The 16,794-nt window shown below is 45.9% G+C and overlaps 1 protein-coding gene across 3 annotated transcripts in view; it reads left to right on the forward strand.

Annotated features, from left to right (window-relative positions):
• The window catches only part of TFEC (transcription factor EC), a 327,748-nt gene that overhangs the window by 277,335 nt on the left and 33,619 nt on the right, over window positions 1-16,794 (forward strand). The window lies entirely within an intron of this gene.

Here is a 16,794-nt window from a genome sequence, read left to right on the forward strand (position 1 = left end):
CCTGCAAGAGATGAGAAAGACTTACATATAGATGCAGCTGGAGGAGACTGTTCATTTAAAGTTTATTCAAAACTGCTTTATGAATATCTCGAAACAATAGATGCTAGGGATTGCTACTTCTGTTGCATGCAATTAACTTCAGCAGTTGCTGGGGGGATAACATATCACCATCTTCCCTTGGCATATGGAGTTACCTGTTGTGTATTGCTGAGCTTATTCTATGGAAAGGGTCACATTTAATGTTAACTAGAATAGTGACTTGTGTTTTTTTGGAAGTTTCTGTGTTGTTGAATTTGAATAGTCAGTTTGACGCTAAAACCTTAGAGATAGTGGGACATTTTTGAGACCCATCATGTGAGAAATTGGGTTATTGGTTGACTGGGGTGTGAGCCCTGGTCAAGCAGAAACCATAATCCCTGTCAGGGTATGGCACAAGCAAACCCCAAATTAACCAGTGCTCAACCCCCGTAACTTGGCACAGAGCAGTCAGGCTTAAATTAGAAGCAATGTGTAAAGTATTTGTCCAACATTTCACACAATAAACAGTGAACAAAACACAACACAAAAGGATCCCACACCATGTTTGAAGCATAGACCTGAATTTAATAAATAAAACAGGACCACAATGACCAAAAGATCCAATCAGAAGAACTGGAGATATGAATGTTTAAACATTTCGGTGAAAGAAAGTAGTGCCAAAAAGAACAAAGTTCCAAATGTGGATATCTGCTCATGTTGGACTAGGACAGAGTCAAAAGTTCAGGCCAACTGCGAAGTAGGGCGTATCATCTACAGGGACCCAGTTAGGCCCACTGAACAGAATACCTTAAATCCTGGTTTGATAGCGTTGTGAGGATCGTCGTCAAAGATGCATGGTGCAACTGGAGTAAACATTAGGTTCTGAGATGTGGGGAGGCTGCAAGGCAAGGGCCTGCATTGTCATTGTCAAGGATCCAATTGACAAAGCATGCAATGTGAATTCCAGTGTTGAGGATGTAGCACAGAGATGGGGCGATGCGTTGGTACCAAAGAACTGTGATGCAGAGCTCAGTGTCGACAAGGGATGCAAAGGATTGTGTAGAGGATGTATTGTTTCCAACTAGATGAGGTGTAGGTCTTTGCAGCAGGTGCAGTCCACACAGCAGTGGAGGTGCATTGGTTCTGTTCAGATTTGCACTGCACAGAAGAGGAAATATGTTGGTTTGGCTGGATCCACAGAGGCTGCAAGAACACCTTAAGCCCATTTCCAAAGGTCTAGGACTGGTTTAACACAACTTGTCAAGGTAGACCCACAGATGACAGAGTCCAGGTGCAGATGCAAAGTTGTTGGAAGACTGTTATGCCCCTAAGGCTTCAGATCAGGAGGTATTCAGATAGCTCTTGGAGGCGCTCTTGGTTCTGGATTCAAGAGCTACAGGGCCAGTCCTTCTCGCCGAGGCAACAGAGCAGTAGGCAGCTGTTCAGTACAGCAGGGCTGCAGTTCTTTCAGAACAGCAGAGTAGCAGTAATTGAAAAAGCACTGCAGCTTCTTCCTAGGAGAGTATCCCCAGGTCCAGAAGTGTACTAAAGAGTTGGTATCGCAGGTCTAGTATTTATGTACAGTTGTGTCTTTGCAGTGGGGAAAAGCTTCTAGAGGCATGCCTTTGAAGTTGACAGGTGCTCTGCCCCTCCCGCCCTAGCTCCAGAGTACGTACATGGGTTATGTAGCCCTTTGGGTGGAGGCAGGGCACACCCTATTTAGGTGTAAGTAAAGCTGTACCCAGCTCCTCCCACCCAACCTGCCAGTGATGGCCCACCCAGTCACACCTATGATCCCCATTTTTGTGGCTGTCTAGGAGGAATACCCAATGCCCACCTGTCACCCAAACCCAGTCATGTGACCCAGAGTCTGCAGGCACAAATTGGCTAAGGCAAGGTAATGTCAACTTCCTAAAAGTGACATTTTCACAAATGAAATTTAAAATCCAACTCCTCCACAAGTTAGGATTTTAAATTCTGATTCCAGTAACTTCAAACATGAACTGGTTACCTATTCCCATTAAAAATGTGTTAGTTCTGACAGCCTTAGGGTGTTCTTCCCCAAATCTTTTGCCTACTTTCCTCCACTTTTTCTGTATTCTTTTTGTTGGCCCTTGATAATATGCCCCAAGAGGTGTAAAGACAAAAATGTAGGGGAAAACTACACAAAGGATGCCAGGTCTACCAACCATTATTGTTGATCATAACTGTAAGAAAATTGATTATTAATCGGGCTGGATGGGAGCCACACAAGGAATAAGGCCTATTAAGGTAAAAACACTTTTTCAAGTAAGTTAAACCTGAACTAAGGGGCATATTATCAAGGACGGGTGATACATTATCGCCGCTTTTATCGGCAGGAGACTGCCGATAAAACGGCGATAATGGGCTTGATAATATGCTCTATAGAATTCCTATCGAAGCCCATGTTAGATGTGAAGACATCTAACATGGGCTTCGATAGGAATTCTATATAGCATATTATCAAGCCCATTATCGCCGTTTTATCGGCAGTTTCCTACCTATAAAAGCGGCGATAATGTATCGCCCGTCCTTGATAATATGCCCCTCAGTTCCCTGGTAGCTATGGCACAGAGCAGACATGTTCAGCCTAGCAACATGTGTAAAGCATCTAGCAGTAAAAAACGGTTATAAAGTCAAAACACAAGACAATGAAAATACCACAGCCACTTTTGTAACAATAGAGAACAATTTATTGACACCAAAATGACAAAAGTCCGATAAGGGAAACCAGAGATATGATTTTTTAAAGATGATTAGGTCAAAAAGCACCAATAAATAGTAATGGGTTAATTAATTGTCAGTATTAGCAGTTGACCAGGGCATTTTCAGGCCAATCATAATGAAGAGAGACCAGTTACATCAATTGGGTCCCTCTCAGTGAAAGAAGACACTTTCTGGAGTAGCCTCTGAAACAGAAGTCAAAATTAGAGGTGGGCAATAAATGCCACTCTGCTGGCAGTGTTGTAATGGAGTTTTGGCCACTTTTGCTACACATGTAATGCAGAGTTCTGGCCAAATACCTACAACCACCGAGTTGCATAGTTTTTTCTTGCATGCAGCTCCCCAATGGTAATCTTGTGAGAGAGTGGTGTCTCCCAGAATAATTTTCGATTGCTAGGAGGGTGCCCAATGAAATTTCCCCAATGCGGGCAGTTGCAGCCATCCGCTGTCAGAAATCTGCCTCTGAAGCTCCTAGAGTGGCAGCAAAATCAACTTGAGAAGCAGTGGTCTCTGGTATTGATGCCATTTGTGCTGATTTTCAGGACGGAATGAGCTCCTGCCACCAAAAATCGGCACAAGCAGTTCAACATGCCTAATTCTGCCAGTTGATAGAACTCTGTGAAATCTAGCTGACTTTTCATGCAACTCCACGGAATTTCACAGAGTGAAACTCCATGAGTTCCGCACACATCTAGTCAAAATTTTCCTGTGGGCCAAAGTTGTAGACTGTATCAACCAAATTCCTCTTGAAACCCGATAGCCTCTAGATGAGGTCTCAACGCAGCCATTGATTCTATGGGGAAAATCTCAGCGTGAGGAAAATTAACATTTTGTTCCTGCCAAAGTCCTATCATTGGATGCATATATTTTATGCTTTTGCGTGTTCATGATTTTTAACCCTGTACCTATTGATTTTTATGGAGCTCAACATCTGCCAACTAACCCTGGGCGGGCAACTTCGCTACACCCACGAAGTGGGCGTAGTGTTGCCTACTTCGCCCTTTGCAAAGTAGCTGAAGCAGGCAACACTACGCCCACTCCTTGGGCGTAACGAAGTTGCCCGCCACCCGCCTCCCTCCCGCCCTCCCGAACATACCTAATTTAATTCCTGCTAGGAAATGCGCATGCACGGCCGCCCGCGCATGCGCATTCGTTAGCAGACGGCGCCATGATCGAGCAGAGGGAGCCCCGGGATGCCGCGGACAAGGTAAGTGCATTTTATTTATTTTGATGTGCCCATTTAATTAAATTAGGTATGTAGGGGAGGGGGGCATGTGGCGCGTAGTGGGGCTACGCGAAGTGCGCAGGTGGGCGTAGTTTCTCGCCAACTTTGCGTAGCTTCGCGTAGCCCCACTACGCACACTACGCCCAGGGTTACTGCCAACTGGGCAAGCCTGTAGCTGTATCTCATGAAGTCCCTTCAAAATCAGACATCTTTGTCCCTAGGTATTGCTGATTCTCTGGAGTTCTTTGAAGTCCAAATATTTCCCAAGTCCCAACTTTTCAGAGTGTCTGAAGCAGCTTCTTATTGTTTATTTCAAGGCTCCCTTGTTATCAAGGACAGCATTGAGAGGCCAGAACTCACACCAGCAGAGACCACCATCAGGGTTCAGTCCAGGTCCAGTGGCACTTCAGATAAAAGGCCTCTTGATGCTTTTTGTGTCCCTTTCACCACACAGGAGTTCACCTATGCCTTAGTGTGCTATGTTCCTTCAGAGTTTCTGCATTCCTGGTTCCTATAACCCGGAATGTATTTCCCTTCCTAACCCCAATAATAGGTCTCTCTGAAACTTTTAAGGAGACCCTCAAGGAGCACCTAGTGAACCCTGAAATCCATCTGTAAAAGTTAGACTATTATTTGGGGTGGGTGACTACCCTCACAAAACTGGGTGGGTTGAAGGGTCTGAGGGAAATTTACAGACCAACGTGGACAAGTCCCCCAACTACTAAATCAACAAAAACCAAGAGTCTGCGGGTCTCTGACAGAGATAAGTGGAAACTGACTAATATAGCCCAACAAACATAAATCTATACAGGGAGTCTTCGTAAAGAGGACAGGATCCCATCACCCACAGAAGTGGCATTCTTCATCATTTGGGATCTCCTCTTAACTGTAACCTAGTACAGTTAAGGAGCTACAACACCTTGCTAGTGTCAAAAGGAGGAGCTCGCGGATGTTTTTAAGATGAAAACAGAAGACTAGATCTCCTACAGATCGATGAAGCTGACTCTAGTGTGGTGAGCAATATATGGTGCAGTGTCAATGAAATGTGAATTAAAATTGACTACAGAGAGAAAATATGTTCATTAGATTTCTCAGGGTGTCAATGTAAAAGCAGTAAGGGCGTGGTCTGAGCAAATGGACGAAAGTGCTTGTAGAGAATAAGGTCTACATGTTTCAGCCAAACTAGATAAAAAAAATTGTGATCATGGCTTTCTTCAAGACCATAGTATGTTACTACTGCAACAATTGTGAGAAATGTGAAAATTACCACAAAATAAAAATATATATAAGGAACGAAACAACCAACTGTATACTTGTGTACTTATTTGTAGACAAAACTATAGGGATACTTGGAAATCACCCGTATAAAGTAGGGGATATCGCCCACTGCTCCAAGCTTGAAGCAACCAGGAAGGACGCCCGGGGTAATGACGGACAGAGCGTTGCCTCTTGCCCTCAGTTGTTACCAGGAGCATGAGGTGCACACATCTCCCCAGGGCCAGACGCCCAGCCAAAACACAAGGTGAACACCAGGCTGACTGGCCTGCACCTCTGGGCCCATCTTGGGCTTCACTGCAAAGCCCTCTGTCCCACAAAGTGAGAGACACAGGACATAGCTCTGTGTCTCCTCTCATGCTGGGCCTCCAAACTTGCCCCCTCATGGCTGCTGGTGCAGCAGGAACACATGCACAATTCTCACAAGGGGGCGGGGGTGCAACTCACCCTTTTTCCCCCCAAACAGAAGTGCCCCCACATTGCAGCTGCCTGTGATCTGGCGGTGCAGCTGTGTAAACCCACAGGCACTCACAGTGTGCCTCATAAGCCCCACACACCGGGGCTTCTCTTAGTGAGGAAATACCAGCCAGTGGGCACTAACAGTCCAATCCCCACTCATTTGTGTTTCACTGTGCAGGCAAAATAGGCAGACAGGAATGATGTAGCTGCAGGGAGCCTGTGAGTCTCCGTTTTGCTCTGCCTAGACACGCGGGGCTCTCCCCTGCCTCTTCCTACATCGGCAGACACGCAGGGCTCTCCTCTTCCACACGGGGAGCCCCGCCTACCATCAGGCCTGACTTCCTCTCTGAGGCGGCCAAAAGCCTGCGAGGCTCCGTCTCTCCTGCCGGCCCTTCCCGCCCACTGTCAGGCTCTGCCTGACTTCCGATTGACATTGCAGCAGTTCTTGCCACACTGGAACACGAGCCAACTTCTGGATAATGGCGAAAGGTGCCCACCACACACTTCTGGTGGAAAGGCATGCACAGATGCACTGCCCCACATAAAGGCTTGCAGCCCACACAGCGCTCTCCTCATCCTCATGAAAGCCAGCCTACAACCAGGCAGCAAAGTTGGAGCTTCCCTCCTTGGGCTTGAAGGTGCCCCAATGGTGTAGCGCCCATGAGCAAGGCAGCGCTCCCCACTCATCGGTTCCTGGATCATGCCAGAGCACTCTGCCCTTCTGGCAGAGTGCTGGGGGGATATGCAGGCAGGATGCAGCCAGGCATGCCAGCACAATGGGCAGATGGGTGGTCCTCCTGGCTCAGCAACGAAGCTCCATAGCGGTTCCTCCTGGCTCCCTGCAGCCCACGCAGTGCTGCCTTTTCAGTCCCAAATAAGCACCAAAGTTCCACTTTACATGGCGTCACAGCCCCAATATTCATACCACCTATGTTCTTTGTTCTCCCCCTAGCACAGGGCTCTGTGCTCGGTCTAAAACAGTTATGGAGGGCACTCAAACATTTCATTTACAGTGCACAACAGCCTCCATTGTTAGTGTAGGCTCTGGTCCCACACACATCACAAGGAGGCAGAGGCAGCATTGTGGAAGGCAGACAAAGTCCTATTCAGGCCCAGGTGCTACACCTCCCACTACTCCAAATGCAGATCGGCCTATTCAGCCTAGCGCTGACTCACCCAGCCTCTCTGGAGCATCTGCACCTCCCCATCCCCTGTCATCCAGCGCCAGACATGCAATACACAACAAGCAGGCACAAAGACACATAGCACACAGAAATTTCCACTTCTGAAAGTGGCATTTCTAAAATAATGGTAATAAATCTGCAAACACCATTATGCCACATTTGTTACCACTATTCCAAACATACCAGGTGATCACCTGGACCCGATCCAGCACGGTTGCTCCCCCCACGCTCCCTGACCCCAGCTCCTGCTCACGTTCTGGCTTGCTGGTGAGACCGAGACTGCAGATTGGTAACTGCTTTAATTTATTTAATTCACCTCGCGCTGTAGTTCATGTATTTAACTTGACTCGCGCTGTGAATTAATTATTTAATTTGACTCGCGCTGTGATATAATTATTTATTTTGAGTCGCGCTGGGATTTAAATAATTATTTAGACTCGCGCTGGGATTTATTTATTTAATTGTTGATCACGTTGGGAACTGATTTGTGCCCCCGGTGCCGTGGTGCATCTGCTGCCCCTGCCTTACTCTCCCTTTGACCCTCCATCTTGTTGACTTGTTCCCTGGCCCGCCCCTCCTCCCTGCTACCGCCTCCCAGCTGCTGCCCCTCCCACCCACGAATAGAGGGCTCCCTACCTCCTCTGACGCGCTGTGATCACCTGGACCCGATCCAGCACGGTCGCTCCCCCCACGCTCCCTGACCCCAGCTCCTGCTCACGTTCTGGCTTGCTGGTGAGACCGAGACTGCAGATTGGTAACTGCTTTAATTTATTTAATTCACCTCGCGCTGTAGTTCATGTATTTAACTTGACTCGCGCTGTGAAATAATTATTTAATTCGACTCGCGCTGTGATATAATTATTTATTTTGAGTCGCGCTGGGATTTAAATAATTATTTAGACTCGCGCTGGGATTTATTTATTTAATTGTTGATCACGTTGGGAACTGATTTGTGCCCCCGGTGCCGTGGTGCATCTGCTGCCCCTGCCTTACTCTCCCTTTGACCCTCCATCTTGTTGACTTGTTCCCTGGCCCGCCCCTCCTCCCTGCTACCGCCTCCCAGCTGCTGCCCCTCCCACGCTCCGCCCCCCCACCATCCATTTATGGCCAATGCCCCCACGCGCAGCGTCCACGCACTGCGGCCGCGCCGAAGGTGCACCAAAGGTAAGCCCGTCTCCGCCCGTCCACGCCTGGACCGCGCCTAGCGCCAGAGCCCCTGGTCCTCGCAATGCCCAGCCCTCCCGCATTATTTACGATGCCTTCACCCTCCTAGCCCTTAACCCCGGCCGCTCCCCCAACTGCGTCCAAGCCGCTCCTGGACACACCCACGGACCCTTCTCATGCAACTCCTGCAAATTCGACGGCACCAAAACCAACTCCTCATCCACCGACACCAAGCAGAGACCCGACACCAACCACCTAAAATGCATCCTGCTCAACACCCGCTCAGTCCACAGACACGCCATCGAACTTTGGAATCTACTAGACACCATCTTTACCGACGTCGCCTTCCTGACAGAAACATGGATGAACGCCTCATCAGCCCCTGACATCACCATTGCCATCCCGGAAGGATACAAGATCATCCGTAAGGATCGCATCGACCAAACAGGAGGAGGCATCGCTATCGTCCACAAGAACTCCATCCGCATCTCAACCAGCTCAGACGTCAACCTAGCTAGCGCCGAACACCTTCACTTCCAGATCCACACCGACCCCAAGACCACACTCAGAGGCACTCTCCTCTACAGGCCTCCAGGACCCCGTGCTAAATTCTGCGACGTTATCACCGACTTCATCACCCCACACGCCCTCCCCTCCGAGGAATACATCCTACTGGGAGACTTCAACTTTCACCTGGAAAAGAGCAACGACAGCAACACCACCTCCCTTCGGGACAACCTCGCGAACCTCGGACTCAAACAACTTGTCTCCACGCCCACCCACATCGCAGGTCACACACTCGACCCCATCTTCACCTCCAGCAAACATGTCTCCTTCAGTCACACCACTACCCTCCAATGGACGGATCACAGCTGCGTACACTTTTTCTACAATAAAACCACCACTCACAACCGACCTCAACCTACTCTACGAAGAAACTGGAACAAAATCACCATCGACCAGATCTCCTCTTCGCTTCTTCAAAACCCACCTACCCACTCCTCAAACCCCGACCAAGCAGCATTTAACCTCACCCAGTGGCTATCCAACAGCGCCGACATCCTAGCACCGCCGAAAAAACGTCAAATCAAACTTGGCAGCAAAAACGCCTCCTGGTTCAATGATGATCTTAAGAAATCGAAGAAACTATGCCGCTCCCTGGAGAAGGCCTGGAAAAAAGACCCAAACACCAGCACCAGGGACGCCTTCAAAAACGCCACCCGCATACACCACCAACTGATCCGGACTGCCAAGAAAGCCGCATTCAAAGACCGACTAGACAACAACGCCCACAACAGCAAGGAACTATTCAACATCGTCAAAGAATTCACCAACCCCTCAGCCAACTCCAACGACATCACCCCCTCGCAAGCCCTCTGCGACTCCCTAGCCTCATTCTTCCACAACAAAATTGCAGACATCCACAACAGCTTCGACATCCAACCCGGAAACTATCCCACCCAATCTTCTGCCGTACCTGCACCCTCCTCGAACATCCTTAACAACTGGAACCCAATCTCCACCGAGGACACCATCCGCCTGATGAACTCCATCCACTCAGGATCCCCCACAGACCCATGTCCTCACCACATTTTCAACAAAGCAGACTCCATCATAGCACCACACCTCCGAGACGTCATCAACTGCTCCCTCAACTCCGCAACCTTCCCGGAAAGCTGGAAACATGCCGAACTCAGCGCCCTCCTGAAGAAACCCACAGCTGACCCCACCGAACTCAAAAACTACCGCCCTATCTCACTCCTTCCATTCCCGGCCAAAGTCATCGAAAAAGCAGTCAACAACCAGCTAGCCGCATTCCTCGAAACCAACAAATCCCTCGACTCCTCACAATCCGGCTTCCGAGCCAAACACAGCACGGAGACCGCTCTCATCGCAGCAACAGACGACATTCGAAATCTACTAGACAACGGAGAAACAGTCGCCCTCATCCTCCTCGACCTCTCCGCAGCCTTCGACACAGTCTGCCATAGCACTCTCCTACAGCGCCTCAATAACATCGGGATCCAAGGAAAAGCACTGGAATGGATCACCTCATTCCTCAACGGAAGAACCCAGAGAGTCCGCCTCCCACCATTCAAGTCCGAGGCCACTGAAGTCATCTGCGGCGTACCCCAAGGTTCCTCACTCAGCCCCACCCTCTTCAACGTATACATGAGCCCCCTCGCAACAATTGCTCGCCAACACAACCTCAACATCATTTCCTATGCAGACGACACCCAACTGATCCTATCACTCACCAAAGACCCCAACACCGCCAAAACCAACCTACATGAAGGCATGAAAGAAGTAGCAGAGTGGATGAAGCACAGCCGTCTGAAACTGAACTCAGACAAAACAGAAGTCCTTATCTTAGGCACCTCCCCCTCCGCTTGGGACGACTCTTGGTGGCCAGAGGCCCTTGGAAAAGCACCCATCCCGACGGACCACGCACGAAACCTGGGTGTCATCCTGGACTCCTCTCTCTCGATGAACAGACAAGTCAACGCAGTCTCATCTTCATGCTTCAACATCCTCCGCATGCTCAAAAAAACATTTCGCTGGATCCCCACCGAAACCAGAAAGACAGTTACCCATGCACTGGTTACAAGTCGCCTGGACTACGGAAACACCCTATACGCCGGTATCACCGCAAAACTCCAGAAAGAGCTCCAACGCATCCAGAACGCATCAGCCAGACTCATACTAGACATCCCGCGCAAAGACCATATCTCTAGCCACCTGAAAAACCTCCACTGGCTTCCCGTCAATAAGAGGATTACTTTCCGACTCCTAACCCACGCACACAAAGCACTCTACGAACTTGGACCCGAATGCCTCAACACACGACTTTCCTTCTACACCCCCCCTCGCCAGCTTCGATCTTCCAACCAAGCCCTTGCTACCATTCCTCGCATCAATAAATCCACCATGGGAGGCAGATCCTTCTCCTACCTCGCAGCTAAAACCTGGAACTCTCTCCCCACCCACCTACGTCTCACACAGAACCACCTAGCATTCAGAAAGCAACTTAAAACCTGGATATTCGACAAGTAACTCCCTTCCCCTCCTCAAGCGCCTTGAGACCCTCTGGGTATGTAGTGCGCTATATAAATTTCTGACTTGACTTGACTTGACCAAACTTGATCACGCTATTCCTCTTAGATCAGGAATTACCACTGAAACACATATCAGGGAATCCCCAATGCATTCCTATAGGAGGGCAGACTCACAGTAGTGAGAAACCAAAATGGCTGTTTGTCACTACCAGGACATGCCACACAGTTAAGGCACATGTCCTACCTTGTACCTATAGCGCACCCTGCCCATAGGGCTAGCTAGGGCCTACCTTCGGGGTGACTGACATGTTTCAAAAGGGGAGTCACAGATGTGGCACCCACTTTGTGTGCCACGTCACAGCGGCAGGAAACTGCGCGTGCAGGCCCTGCACTGGCAGAGGCCTGAGACAGTTTTGAAAGGCTACTTTGGTGGATGGCACAAGCAGCGCTGCAAGCCCATCAGTCGCATTTAATATACTGGCCCGGGTATATGAGATACCACTTTACAGGGGACTGATAGGTATATTAAATACGCCAAACAGGTGCATACTAATCTTACCACATTTACCATAGAGAGCATATGCACTTTACACTGGACAGCAGTGATAAAGTGCCCAGAGTCCTAAAACCACCAATACCAGGTCAGAACAAATACCAGGAGGAAGGCAAAAAGTTCAGGGATGACACTGCAAAAAGGGCCAAGTCTAATAGCGCCAATGATAGACAATAGTCACATTAGACTTGGACCTAAGCACAATTTGAGGCTAACTGCAAATGAGTACAAGTCTGAAACACTAACTAGGTTCATTGAGGTTAAATATTTTACCTTCTGAGTAAGTACATTAAGATCTAATTATCCACATGAGTAGACTTTGAAACCCCACCAGCGGAAGCACTTAGAGGCTCACAGGTGTCAGACAGAGGACAACAGCAGGATACAGTCCAGGGCCAGCTATCACCCGTCAGCTGGTTACTTCCAGGAAAAGATCTCTTGGAGCTCTCTGTATCCTTGCAGTAGGAACAGAGGTCAGCATTATGAGCTTTAAGACTACTTCTTTTTCCTGGGTCAAACAGGGAGGAGGTCCATCCCTTCAGAACTGCTCTCAGTTACAGGTCACAGAGAGCAGGTCCAGTCTTCTGTTGGTCCTCAGGCTCAGAAAGTGTTCTGAAATGGGTGCCTAAAGGTGCCAAATTCATGTTTAGCACGACGTAGAAGGCGTGACTCCTGGACACGCTAAAACCAAAGGGGTAAGAGTTACTCTACCCAATAAGGACATGTTTGAAATAGTGAACGTTTTTGGCCACATTCAACTTAGACTTTGAAGGGTGGGGGGGAGTAAACTATTGTAATCCTGTTGTCCTCCCACATCTAACAGTAAAATCTAGTTTGAGGCAGCCACTGTACCTATAATAAACCCAGAGACAGAAGTCTGGTGCTACAAAAGTAAAGTCCTTAAACAATCAGAAAAGGAGTCAACAAGAATTGTTTTGGCATCCGGGTCTCTACTTTTTCAAGTGTTCTCGAAGTCTTAAATATCAATCTAGCAGTAAAACCTGTCAAGCAGAATTTGGCACTTAGGTAGGATATGACACTGTAGTGTCAAAAAGGATGTCCACCACTCTGTATGTTCAGCGGAGTTCAGAGGAGTCATCTCTTCCCATTCATTTGCTATTATTTGCACCCAATCAATACTTAATAATGGTTGGGAGAAGCTACAGAGCCATTGAACAATCTGACTTCACCATTGAATTGGATTTTTGATGACTATTAGAAATAGTTGTTTGTTTTTCTAGTTGATCCCATTTCTAAGATACATTGTTAGGATTTTAAACAGTGCTTGTCTTTTCTACGTAGGATAGCTAAGTCTGTCACAGTGAAAAAGAGCTTTTAGGTGATAGTCACTGTAAGGACATGTTAACCTAAAATGTCTACACACCCTGTCTTGTGGACTATAAGGCCTACATATGGGTGGCTTATTCATATTTAAAGAGAGATTTTTGATTTGTCAAAAGGGTATGTTTTGACAGGTTGAAATGCAGTTTTTAGGTGGCTACAATCAGACTACAGTGATAGGCCTGATGCCGTGCTTGCACTGCCACTGTAATGAATGACGCAATAGATGCTCCATTCCACTATTGTCAATCAATTTACAGGCCCTTAAAACAATTTGCACTATATACTAAGAATGTATAGGCAACTTAAATATGCCAATAAGCAGTATGTCAATTCAACCATGTTTAAAAGATGGGAACAGGCACTTTACTTCTGGTTAGCAGGAGTAAAGTGCACAGAGTTTCAAAATCAGCAACATTATTGGGTGCAGAAAAAGGTGAAAACTCTGGGGTGACCTTGAAGAAAAGTCAGATTTCCTACACCAACCACACAGACTCATCAGCACAGTCACGCACAATCAGAATATTCCTGACTGTGCATTCCTCTGCTAAATGTCAATACCTGGTAATTTATATCTGTTTTAGTTTTATCACTCACTGTTCTTTACCCCTCCCATCACATTAATGCCCACTCCCTATATGTGTTGCTTCCACTGCCCTATTTGTTGTTATATTATTTGTAAGATACCTGACATTGTGCCCTGATTAGAAAACCATTGATGAATTCTGATTCTTGTGCAAATTCTAATGTGCACAGGGATCAGAATTGTGAGCTGCATATTAGTTATCAGACCCTCACAGTTTTCCTAGATACATTCAGAAGGGTTGCATTTGCAAATATTTAAAGAGGGAAATCCCAGGAAAAAGGCAGAACATGATAAAGTGCTGTGCTAAATACCAATTCGCATGTCATGTCTCGCTTCCTACCTAGCTGAAAACTCAGAATAGGAGGTAGTTACCAATACCTCAACCTTGGGGACTGTTGTTTATTGAGTGTGGTGATTTGTTACTGTATTCCACAAAATGTGTATTCAGTTCCTTTGTGTTGTATTCTCAGCTTAATGAAAATTACAATAAACGTTGATTTTCATTTGTGTAAAACAATCCTGGTTGGTGTAGTTTGTTCCAGGGTTGAAGAAACAGGTCTAGGTTCCCAAAGTGAGAACAAGCACTGTGTAGATAACCCACATCTGCAGAAGAGGTACCGTATGTTTGTAAGCAGGTACAGGTCTATGCAGATATGAACATGGGTATCAATCCCTGGTCTCTATAGCTGGACCAATTGCTTAGATGTAGATCTTTGTACGTGGATGCAGGAAGAAGCAGCCACTTTAGGGTTTACAGAGTCAGATCAAGGTGTGCATATGTTGACCATCGGTCAGGGCTCGCATATGTATTTCTAGTACTCATTACTGGACCAGTATAGATATGGTGAATGTGGGTGTTAGTACACAGACCCTAACCTAACTAAAGTGATTAATTTTCATGTAGGTTAAACCGTTATGATGGGTGTGAACATATATCTTTATAGCTAGACTACTACAGAAATCACGCTGTGTATGGACTTCAACTGAGTTCTCATGCCTCCATAGGGTTAAGGTGGATCCTTACTGATAAAGATATCATTATCAAGGTGATAATGCTTACATAACAGTACCCCAATGCAAGTTGGTGATCTTCAGTATGTTTCTATAGTATTTCATCTGTTTCATGGACTCAGATATTTATAAGCGGACCCAAGTCCAAGCCTGTAGTTGTAAATCTGAGACCATGTATCTTTGTATCCTATCTACATTTCACAAAGATGACCAAGAAATTGAGTTGGCCTATGAAGGCTGTCCCAGTTATGGGTAAATTAGTTATGATATATGAGAACCTGCATTCAATCCTTCCAGAGTAACACAACAAATAACACTGAATGGTACTGAATGAGCTTTAGGCCATCAACTGCAATCACAATTAAGATTTTAGAAAGGGTGTTCGTAAAATAACAGAATAAAAGAAATTCCCTAAAACATGTTTATTTAAAGGGAACCGTAGGTAACAATGAAACAACCTGAAAGAACTTGAAAATGTTTCAATTATGATAGGAATTTAGATGGTATTCACCAAGCATATGTGACATTCGAGGTGACATCTTTGAGTATTACCACTAGTGGCATAGAACATTTAAACCTGATTGCTACTCCGGTGTTAAATTCAGATTGTCCTTGCCGGTAAATATGAATACATTTAATATCATAATAGCTTAGAACGAAAACTTGGCATTATTGTGGGCTTATGTATTTGGTACTGGGTCCGTCTTGGTTACCCCAATCCCAGAAACACAGAGGAATATGTGAGAAAATGGACCCTCTTGTATCTGTATATTCTGAGTAAAACCCGTCCTTAGATTCTAAGTGATGTTTTCGAGTTCATTTACATTCTAATATGGATTATTTGCACATCCAAATGATATTAAAGAAAATATGTGGATGTGCCATATAGAAATTCCATTTCACCAAAATTGTAATTGTTCCATTGAATACTATGAGATGATGCTGTACATGAGCTGCTGAACAGCTGAAGTGAGTTTTGCCCACTCTGCTTAATGGCCCAGGTCTTTCTCAAGGCAGTAAAAGTATTAGCAGTGAGTCAAATTACAGGATCATAATAGTACAATAAAATGTGTGATGATGGCACAGCCCACATGTAAATACAGCAAAAGAAAAAATGGTGTAATAGCATGTCAGGATGTAGATGCAGACATCTAAACTCAGGGTACTTTCACGATTTGTTAATCAAGTAGACTGAGTGCAGGAAATGAACAGACTACAAACATATCTTGCATAAGTTCTATTTGAGGGTGTGTCTGGTAGATAATATAGAATTTGTAAGGTATCTTATTTTGTGAATAGGAGCTAAGGAAATGTCTCATCTATTAGGATCCAATGCACAGGCTCTCTATTTTGTGTTGATTGCATTTAATTTGGCATCCATCAGTTTTCATATTTCATCGGAAGTTAGGTAATTTGGGATGATAATTTGTTTTAATTAATTCAGGGTTATATTGATATACGTGTCCTCCTTCTTTCTTCTCAGTATTACTAAAATATCACCCCTGATACACAGCAGGTTGAATGCATGGCCTGGCCTGAGCCAGGTCCTAAAGTAAACCTCTTCATCGCACAGTTGAAGTCCCTGCACATGGGCTTGGCTTCACTCAGCTGGTTGGGTTTAAGGTCTGGTGGAAGCCATGACTAGTCATCTCATTGATGGTGTTAATGGTAACGTGATATGTAATCTGACTTGAGATCATTTATGACATTTGCAATTGCATCTGTTAGATTGCAATTGGTTTTAAGTTATGGTTTGAATTGTCGAAGAGCTAAAAAGACCTGGGGCTGAATCATGATGGGCTGTGCTGGGTCAGCGCATTCTCAAATATCTGTTTTTATGGCTTACAGTCTATAATGTAAAAACTCATAGAGGTATCAGGCTAACTTATTTCTCCTTATACTGCAGGTGCCTAATAAAAAGCATGCTGATATGCACAGGACCAGCGTTGGCAATAATTATGTGGCCCCTGTAGTATTTTATGGAATTTTATACATTTTATAACTATCCTTTAACTCTGTTTTTTAAGTGAATGTAAGTTTTTTTAAACATACATTAATATTTAAAACTACTCCTAACCATAACTTAATTCTGTGCTGAAAGCTATTTGTAGTGATTTTATTTAAAGATACTACTCTTTCTATTTTCATCCCTAGTTTGCTCTGCGCAAAATTAGCAT

The sequence above is a fragment of the Lissotriton helveticus genome, chromosome 1_1 (genome assembly GCF_964261635.1).
Source record: "Lissotriton helveticus chromosome 1_1, aLisHel1.1, whole genome shotgun sequence".
Lineage (NCBI taxonomy): Eukaryota > Metazoa > Chordata > Amphibia > Caudata > Salamandridae > Lissotriton > Lissotriton helveticus.